This window comes from Chenopodium album, chromosome 10 (genome assembly GCF_948465745.1).
Source record: "Chenopodium album chromosome 10, dcCheAlbu1.1, whole genome shotgun sequence".
Lineage (NCBI taxonomy): Eukaryota > Viridiplantae > Streptophyta > Magnoliopsida > Caryophyllales > Amaranthaceae > Chenopodium > Chenopodium album.
In genome coordinates, this window is record NC_137843.1 from 11,571,690 (window position 1) to 11,581,823 (window position 10,134).

A 10,134-nucleotide genomic window follows, 5' to 3' on the forward strand; every position below is an offset into this window, starting at 1 on the left:
CCATGTATGTTCTACTTTTGATCATTGATAGTATCATACGACGTACCAAATACCAATATAATGTATCTAGAGAAATAATATTTTTGACAACAGCATGGGTTCCTCGAAGCTTTAATTTGTAACATTATAGAAAGTTGCTGTGTTTAGAGAATCAAAAAATTGATTGGCCCAAAAGTTTATGAAGGGGAAATAAAAAGCAGTTGTCCCATGCAGGTCTCGAACCTGCGACCTTCGCGTTATTAGCACGACGCTCTAACCAGCTGAGCTAATAGGCCAATTGATTTTAATTTTAAAACATAATTTATTTATAATTAAAACTAATTTATCATGAATAATAATACCGTGGAAGTTCAAAAGGTTTCCAAGCGAAGATCCATAATAATGTCTTTTACGTAGTAATAGAGAGTTTTTAGATGAATATCTCACTAGTTATTATATGAGTCCAAACACACGGTGATACTGTGTAAAAGATGTAAATTATTGGATATTTCAATGCTTTTATATTAGTTTTTGAAAATTTCAATTTTTGAAATTTAGATATAAGTTTTAGGACAATTCATTTAAGTTTTTGAAACTTCATACTTTATTAGTTTTTGGAGTCTATATATTGGGTCGGTGAACTAAAAGTGAAACGAATTCACTGATTCACCATATATTTTGTGAGTAAATTATAATAGCAACGTTGCGGTCAAGTACTAAAAACTCACTCTAATGATCTATACATATAGGATTCTGTTTCAAAAAATATATATATATATATATATATATATATATATATATATATATATATATATATATATATATATATATATAGGATTCTCTTTCTTTCCCCATCTACACTCAAGGGAGGCTTGAGAAATGAGTGATTTATTAGCAAGGTTATTCAAATGTTCATTCTCCTAAATATAAATAAACTAGCCTTCTAACCCGTGCAATGCACGGGTTGTTTATAGAAAATTGCATTGAGAAATGAGTGGGAAAATATCAATAAATCAGTGTATTGTATAATCGAATAATGACTAAAGAAATTAGTTTTTGGGACTTTAATTTAAAATGAGGCTTGAGAAAAAGAAGGTAGAGGGACTAAAATTAAAGCGAGAAAAGGAAAAGGTTGAATTGAAGAAAGGAGATGAAGATGAATTGTTTAATGAAAGAGTAAAGAAAGATAGTGTAATAAAAATGTAAGGTAACATGTGGCATAATGGGTTAAAATGAAGATAGAGAGGTGTAATATGACGAGAACATGTGTCTTTCTCGGTTTGAGTTTTTAAATACTAAGTATAGATATAGATATATACTGAATTTTAGATTTCTAGGTCAACTTACTCAACTGTATAGGAAAACGACCATAGTGTCCAACTGTCCATAACCCAAGGCCCAAGCCAAGTATGAAAAAAAGCCCATATTAGACGGGTTGGCCCAAACAAAGACAAAATGGACGAGGAGTTGATCGAATCCCTTATCAATACAAAATTTACAGTAATAGACAGTCCTACACATTCATATGTATGGTGATTTGTTATATGAATCTCTTTCTTCTTATCTCTTTTCTCTTTAGGATTTCAGTGTCTAGGTCATGTTATCTTAGGCTAAACATAGTCAAATTTCAATAACATTTCGGCTATATTTGAACTCTGTATTCTTCGTTTAACCAATTTTTGTGTTTTCGTTTCGATAAATCTACATGTTAACTGTTAATTGTGACTTGTAAAATTGTGATTTGTGGGTTTGTTTCCACGAGTGGGGGATTCAAGAACTTGTTTCCATGGGATTTCCGGTGTGAGTTTGTTTCCATTGTTTAATCCTCACTATTAAATAATTGTTAGCCAAGTTGTTTTTTTAGTTTAGTACAAATTTATTAGTTGAATGGGGGTAGGGGGGATTTACGTAATACTTGTGACTTTGAATCCGATCAAACCGTTGTTTACAAAAAGTTGAATAATCACACCAAAGTAATAACTTCAAACTTGCAATAGATGGATTGACAATCCCCTTTTTATGTAATGTTACATATGCTACTTCTTTCATCGAATTGAAATTGCCTCATTTGATCCAAATAAATCTCACTAAAAATGGTCAAATGGAGCAATTATTTTGGGACGGAGGGAGCAAGTATGTATATATAAATTTATTATTAATAATATATACTCCGTATTTATTAGATATTAAAGATTATTTATTAAACTGAAAACAATAAAAACTAGACTCATCCGTACAACTATAGCTAGATTACCATAGATACTCCTCTAATACCTGGGCCGCACCATTAAAAGCATATATAAACTCTCTCCATCACCAGCCATCACTAGTTGACTAGTACCACCATTAGTATTCATGTCATTCTTATACTCGTATTAGAATATACAACGTACAAATCATGACATAAAATGATAAAAATGATAAAACCTTGATTTTCTATAGATCTAATTGGTCGTTATTATATAAAATAAAAAAAATTTAAAAAAAATTAAAAAAAAAAAAAAAAAAAAAAGCCTTGCTTGTAAATCATCATACCAATAGTTCAAATGATCATCATATAAGAGTCTCACTAAATGAATGTAGCTGACATTTGAGGGTGTTTGGCAATTGACTTTTTACCTATCTTTTGGCCTTTGGCTTTTTAGTTTGGTCAAATAACCAAAAAAAATGTTTGGTAGATGGTTTTTTTGTTGAGCTGCCTTTTCCGTCAAAAGCTAATAGAAGTAGCTTTGTCTATTGGCTTTTGGCTTGTTGGTTCACTTTATCACTAATAAACAGCTAACAACAATTAATAATTTTACCAAATACTTTTGTAACATAGTCGGCTTAAACAACTAAGTTAAAAGGTCAATCCATACATTTAATACTTCCAGCTAGTCAAATAAGTCAATAGTCCACCGCCGATTGCCAAACAACCCTTTATTAGTGAACAATATTGTTTGAATACATAGTATTTGGAAAAATTAGAATAAATAATCCCAACTTTCATCAATTTCGGTAGAATAAAATACGAACTTTGGAGGGTCTTCTTTTTCTTCAATCTCAAACCGGTCAACCAAAGTCAATGACCTATTATATTAGGTCACTTTACACGTGTCAAGTCCTGATTGGTCCAAAAAAAAATAAAAAAAAAAAATCAAAAAACCACCCTGCATCCCCTTCCCCACCGATGCATGCACCCTGACCACCACCACAGCCTAGCCCGCCACCCCACCGATCCACCCTAACCTCCACCACCACAGCCCCGGCCGCCGCGTCTCCCCCACCCTTTGAGTCGTCGTTTTCCCCTCTCCCCAAAACCCCACGCAACCACCAAAATCACCAACCCCAAAAACCACGCAACCACAGTAACCCCAAAATCGCAGCCACGAAACCCCAAAACACTCCTCCCCCACCCCGAAACCCTAGCGTCTAGGGTTTTCGATGGTGGGGGAGGAGTGTTTTGGTAGTTTTCGGGAATGGGCTGGTGGCTTTTAGGGATTTTCGAGAGTGGGGCTGGTGGCTTTTGGGGTTTTCGAGAGTAGGGGCTGGTGGTTTTTGGGGTTTGACTGGTGGCATGGGAGTTTCGGAGAGGGGGGTGGTGGTTTGGCTCGGAGCGGCAACTCTAGGGGTGGGGGAAGGCTGGTGGTCCGACGAGGGAGGTGCCTAGCCTAGGCTGGTTGCCGGATTGGTTGGTGGTTGGGGCTTTGGCTGGTGGTTATTTTTTATTTTGTTTTTAATTTGTTTTTTTTTTTGTTTTTTTTATAAATATTTTTAGCCAATTAATTTGTGACACGTGTCACTTAAAAAAAAATTAACCCATTCAACCAGTTATCGGTATCTGGCATTGAAGAAAAAGAAAACCCCCTAAAGTTCAGATTATTCTGAATAATCTGAATAATCCAAAGTTGAGATTATTCTACCAAAATTGATAAAAGTTGAGATTATTTTTTCTAATTTTTCCTTTATTATATATGTTATACAAGGTATAACATATAGCATAGATATTGTTTGATATTTAATTTCTGTTCAATAACTGTATGAGCTATATGTATTTAAAGCGCCTTTTCAACGATGTCGATCTCACAAGAAAATGATATAAATCCTAGGCCTATATTTAACCAAACATAAACCAACCAGTCTACTAGCCACATCAAATTGCTGAAATTTCCATATTGTGCTAGGTCCATAGTCACTATCTGGATAACAAAATTAGTGGTAGGGGTTACCCCCTTGTCATAATTTACGACAATAGTATGTGACAACCAATGTTATCAACAAGGACAACAATATAATATTGAGTCCTTTCATTGTGACATTTCCATTAAATGAATAATACAACTGATGTTAGTAATTTTTCAAAATTCTGCTTAATTTTGTATATGTTTCTTAGTGGGACAAAGTGGCAACACATCAAAAGTTACCAGTTTAGATGATCAATCAACTTTCATTATGATTTGGATTCTTATTCCGTTTATCTCCCGCAAAATTGATAATTAGCCCGACATATACGAAGTATGTTAGAACCCGTTACACTCTTAAAGAAAAGTGACATATGTGTGATATACGGTATATATTATATAAAATATAAAATCGATACATTATCTCCATAAATAATGAATACATCATTTTAACTGATATATCTTTCAATATATTATTTTAACTATTAATATCTTTAAGGACGTGAGAGTAATAAATAACTAAAAAATTACTTGTGGCCAAGCCTTCCCCCTATCGGCCGAGTGTTGGAGGATCATCATGTTGTCATAAGTGGTGGTCCTCATGTTATCCAATGTTTGGAAGATGACCAATAGAAGCTGCTCATCTTGTTGCTCACTTAATTATCTCTTCTTTGTCAATAGACTTTGCTCACTTAGTTCGCTGGTTTCAGTCAAATATATGCTCGAGTTTGATTGGGTAGGCATCCAAAGCTATAAGAACATTATATTGTATCACATGTGTCTTGTGCTTTTCAACTAAATGAATTGCTATATGATTTTATTTATTTTCAATTAATCTGTACTATTTTATCAAATAGCAACGCTAACCCTAAAAGCTTTGGTAGATCTATAATAAATTAATAATCAACATTGAATGAATAACAAATAAAAAAAAAACAATGAATTGAAGTAACCCAGCCAAGTGATGAATCAAGTCTAAAAAAAGGTCACATGCATGATATATGCCTATGGAGTCTTTATTAATTTGTTAATTATTAATTATTCTGTACTACACAAAAAATAAATAATACTCCCTCCGTTTTATAATGTTAGTTCCATATACTATTTTGGACGTTTTAATAAGATCTACCCATATTGAATATGTTTCATTTTTAACTTAATTTTTTTGGAATTAATTAGTTGTGGATTGATGACATAACTCTAAGTAAGGAAATCTTTACCTTGAATTATGCAAGAATGACTTATACTTTTCCAAAAAAAAATCAAAAATCTTAAATAAGGTAAACTAATTATAAATTATTTTGTACTTTAATGTTAAATTCCAAATATTCTTTTTTTTCTTATTTTATGTGATTGATTCCATATGAGATTAACATTATAACACGGAGGGAGTAAAATATATTTCGTATATATAATAAATTTAATTTGGAAATTCATTATAAATTCACGTGTATGTTTGATTAATGTACTCTAGCTATATAAGTTATACCACTTGCAATTTCGTTTGTTAGCTCATAATAATCTCCTCATTGTATATGGATAGTGAAAATAGTATAGTGCACCCGGAAAGAATATTAGGCATATTTTTAAAGAACATGGGTGAAAAAAAGAACATAATAATGTTTGATTTGACAAAAGAACATGCTAGTGTTTGACAAAGAATATGGCATTACAAAAAAAATAAAGTCTTTACAAAAAAAACATGATAATACATTAAAGAATTTTCATGGTTACTCAGGTGGTTGAATATAATGTGTTTGAAAAGGAACCCTATGTTTGATGAAAAACCATGTTTGTGTTTCCTCCCATGTTCTTAAAAATATGTCTAATGTTCTTTTTTTGTCCATATTTTTTAAAATATGCATAATATTCTTTCCGGGTGCACTAACCACGCATTGTATTTGTAGATATATAGTTGTGGCCTTGCAGATGAGATAATTGAATGTCTATTAAGAGAAGGGCACACAGGAAGGAAAAAACAATAGGACAAAGACTAATGAATTTGACTGATTAATTTAAATCAATTATTTTATATAAAATGTGTGGTGAATAGCTGATGATCGTGAAAATTATAATTGACTATATACCATATATAAAAACAACTTTTACAACAAAAGATCATAGTTAAAATTTTTAACCATGCAAGTTTTATATGCTGATTATTCTCAATATTTGTAAATATCTAAATCAATTTAACTACTAATTAAAATCACCCTATGTACAACTCCTTCCCCAAAATACATGTTCAACGTAACTCTTGTTTCATTATCTTCACCAGAAGAATTCGTAAATAATGAACTTGTTTATTCTTTTTTTCCTAACTAGTTCCCTCAAAGCAACTACGTACTCCCTTCTCCGATTAATCCGTATCAACACCTTCTCAAATCTTTGAGATTTGAAATTTTATTTCTCAATTTGCATGATGTGCGAGGTGCTTCCTCGTGGTACCACATTTCGAATTTTTAATACTCATTTCTTCTTTCCTTATATTTCTTCATTAGTTTCCTAAAAAAATAAATAAATAAATAAAATCTTAGGGCCTGTTCTCATACGATTATTTTCAATGCAGTTCAATTCAGTTCAGCTCTAATAAGTTCAATTCAGTTCAGCTCTAATAAGTTCAATTCAGTTCAGCTCTAATAAGTTCAGTTTAGTTCAGTTCAGCTCTAATAAGTTCAGTTCAGTTCACTTTAGCTCCTAATTTCCTTCTCCTATAAAATATTCATTTTAGTTCAGTTCAGCTCTAATAAGTTCAGTTCAGTTCAGCTCTAATAAATTCAGTTCAGTTCAGTTCAGCTCTCATAAGTTCAGTTCAGTTCAGCTCAGCTCTAATATGTTCAGTTCAGTTCACTCAATGAGAATAGACCTTAATTAGTTAATTAGTACTTATTGATTGTTATACATTTTTGTTTGTTAATGGTAGAAGCTGATCTTTCTTAACGAGGGAGGTCACTAGTAGTCATTTTTCTTTATTAATAGACATAAATGTAATTTTAACTTTTTGAATCAAGCATTTATACATATACTGATTTTTTTTAATGAGCACCTCTCTCTTATTAAACACTGATATTTTTTTTAGATAATATAGACTGATAAGGTTATGAAGTACTCTTTTGGTACCAAATCCTATACCTTATGTAAACAGAGGTGTTTGAGGTATATCTTTTTAGAACAACATACGTATGCTAAGTGTTCCATTTTAATAAAAGTTGAAATTAATAGACTGTAAAACATATTCTTGGGTCTCAACCATAAGTTTAAATTTTTAGTTGAGTTGGTTTTCCAATATGGTATCAGAGCCAACGTGACATAGAGTTTACGGGTTCGAATTCCACTTTAAAAGAGGGGTAGATTGATAGAGTATAAAACATATTTTTTGGGCCTCAACCATTAGTTTAAACTTTTGGTTGAGATGGTTCACTAACATGGTATCGGAACCAGCGTGACATAGAGGTCACGGGTTTGAATCTCATCCACTCGTAACACCCCCAAGTCTCCCTCTACGGAAATACCAGTATAATACGTATAATTATACCCTAGAGATAGACTTGGGCGTATTACCGCTGCGTGATTGCGCAAGGCTACTCAAAATACTTAACTTAATACAAACTTGCAGCGGAAACTCAACTTTATTTTATTAATACTTTTAAAAATAGTAACATTGTTATGAGTACTCAAAATAAAGACAAGACCAACATTCCTAAACTAGGTGAAGCAAATCCCGAGACTCCCATATGCTAATTCATGACTCCACCTGAAAATAGTCAACACTGCTTACCATTACGGTAAACAGGGCGAACCAAAACAAATAGGAAATACGGATGAGCAAAATATGCTAAGTACGATAAGTGCAAGATAATGTAAACTCAATTTATTTGCAAACATGCTTTTAAAATCAATTCCAATAATTAATCCAATAATTTCAAACTCATTATTCCAAAACTGATTCCAATGATTCAATATTCAAAATAATAGTTAATAAAACCAATTCCTTTATTAAGAACCAATTTCTTTTAATCCAATTCCTCACCCAAGTATGCACACCCCCCAAGCTTATCTCCTTATATTACAAGGGTATTCTCATATAAAGTCAAAGGCCTTATCAATAAACCAAATCCGCATAGTGGGATTATCAACATGCTTATAAATTAAAGCATTAATAATAATAATTTAATGGTTCAATAAATCCTTTTAATATCCAATAATTCCAATATAATTCAAACTCCTTTTTAATAATTCCACATACTTTCAAAATCAAAACCTTTTAAACAAATACTTGAGAATAAAATCTCATATTAATAACTTTTCAAAATCGAAAACTCTTCCTTGAAAACCTTTATTTAATTCAACAAACCTTTTAAAATCAAATCCTTTATTTAAACATGATAAGTAATTCAAACCATTCAAAACATGATTTAAAAATCAATCATTCAAAATACTTTTATTAAAACAAATATTACTATCAATACCTCCAAACATAATTTATTTCAAAATCATAATTCAAATCAATTTAATTCAATCACCAATCAAATCATATAAAACATGTTATTCAAACCAATCACTTTCAAAGGTATCTAGCCACCTAAACGTACCTTGATCCTTGCTAGAAAAACCACACAAAACACTAGTAGAAAACACTAAAAGGGAAGCGGTTCAAACCCCCTAATGGGAAGCGGTTTTGAACCGCTCCGGCTTAGGGGGCTTCCCATTGCACATTTAAATGGGAAGTGGTTCAAACCGCTTCCCTTTTAGAGGTAATGGGAAGCAGTTTTGGCGCCAAACCGCTTCCCATTATGCCTAATTTTTTTTTTTTTTTTTTTACGAAATTTTTTTTTTCACTTAAATTAAAATACAAACAATTAAATATGCATAAACATTATTTTTATTAATCAAATGATGAAGTATTACATTTTCATAAAAAAAAAAATAAAAAATTGTAATCTGAAAAAATACTTAAATTAAAATATAAACAATTAACATATGTATTAAAAAAAATACAGCATTTTTTTGGAAAAAAAAAGAAAATAATAATAAAAAAAAAAGCATCCAAACCGCAGCCACCCACCGCCACCAGCCACGCACAATTCATCCACCAAACACCAACATTCACCCACCAAAACCGTATCACCGCCTCCTTATACCGTATCACCACCACCACCAAGCACCTTTAACCAACCTTTAAAATTAAAAAAAAAAAAAAAAAAAAAAAAAAAAAAAAAACCCATTTTACCCACCACGACCTCCTCCCAAATCAAATCCGCCGCCACCTAAAACAAACCAAAACAACCACACATCACCGTAAAATAAAATAAAAAACCTCAAAAAAAAAGGAACATACCTTAAAATCCACCAAAACCCCGATTTTGGCTTGAAATTATGGTTTTAAAGGTCAAATTCGACCATGAAAAACTCTAGATATAGGGTTTTCATGGCCGAATTTGACCTAAAATCCTAGAAATACATGGTGGTGCTTGCTAGGTGAGTCGGTGGTGCTTGCTCGGTCGGCGTTTGTGGTGGTTAGAAGAGAGAAGGAGATGGAAGAAGAGGAAAAGAAGAGGGAAGAGAAGGAGATCGAAGAAAGGAAAAGAAGAGGAAAAAGGAGATGAAGCAGATCGAAGATGAGGAAACCAGGAGAACGAGAGAGATGAAGAGGAGAGAGAAAGCGACGAGAGAAGAGAGGAAAGAGAAAGAGAATAAGAAAATGAAGGGAGAGAGAATATAAGGGGCGGCTATACTACTAAGTTTTAGGGTTTTTTTTAAAAAAGGGAAGCGGTTCACTATTCAAACCGCTTCCAATTAGAATATTTGGAAGCGGTTCACTCATAAACCGCTTCCCATTTATATGTTTCTCTTTTTTTTTGGCAGGTTTTTGAGGGTTTTTGGAAGCGGAATTCAAGAACTGCTTCCAATTTGGGGCTTCCCAATTGATTTTTTCTACTAGTGAAAAGAACCTCAAGAACCTTGATTCCGAATATCAATTAACACTTCGCACTTT

At 32.3% G+C, this 10,134-nt stretch overlaps 1 non-coding gene across 1 annotated transcript; it reads right to left on the minus strand.

Annotated features, from left to right (window-relative positions):
* Window positions 1–201: 201 nt before the first annotated feature.
* Window positions 202–275, minus strand: TRNAI-AAU (transfer RNA isoleucine (anticodon AAU)). Its single transcript has one exon. It is a non-coding gene; the product is annotated as a tRNA-Ile (tRNA).
* Window positions 276–10,134: the final 9,859 nt, after the last annotated feature.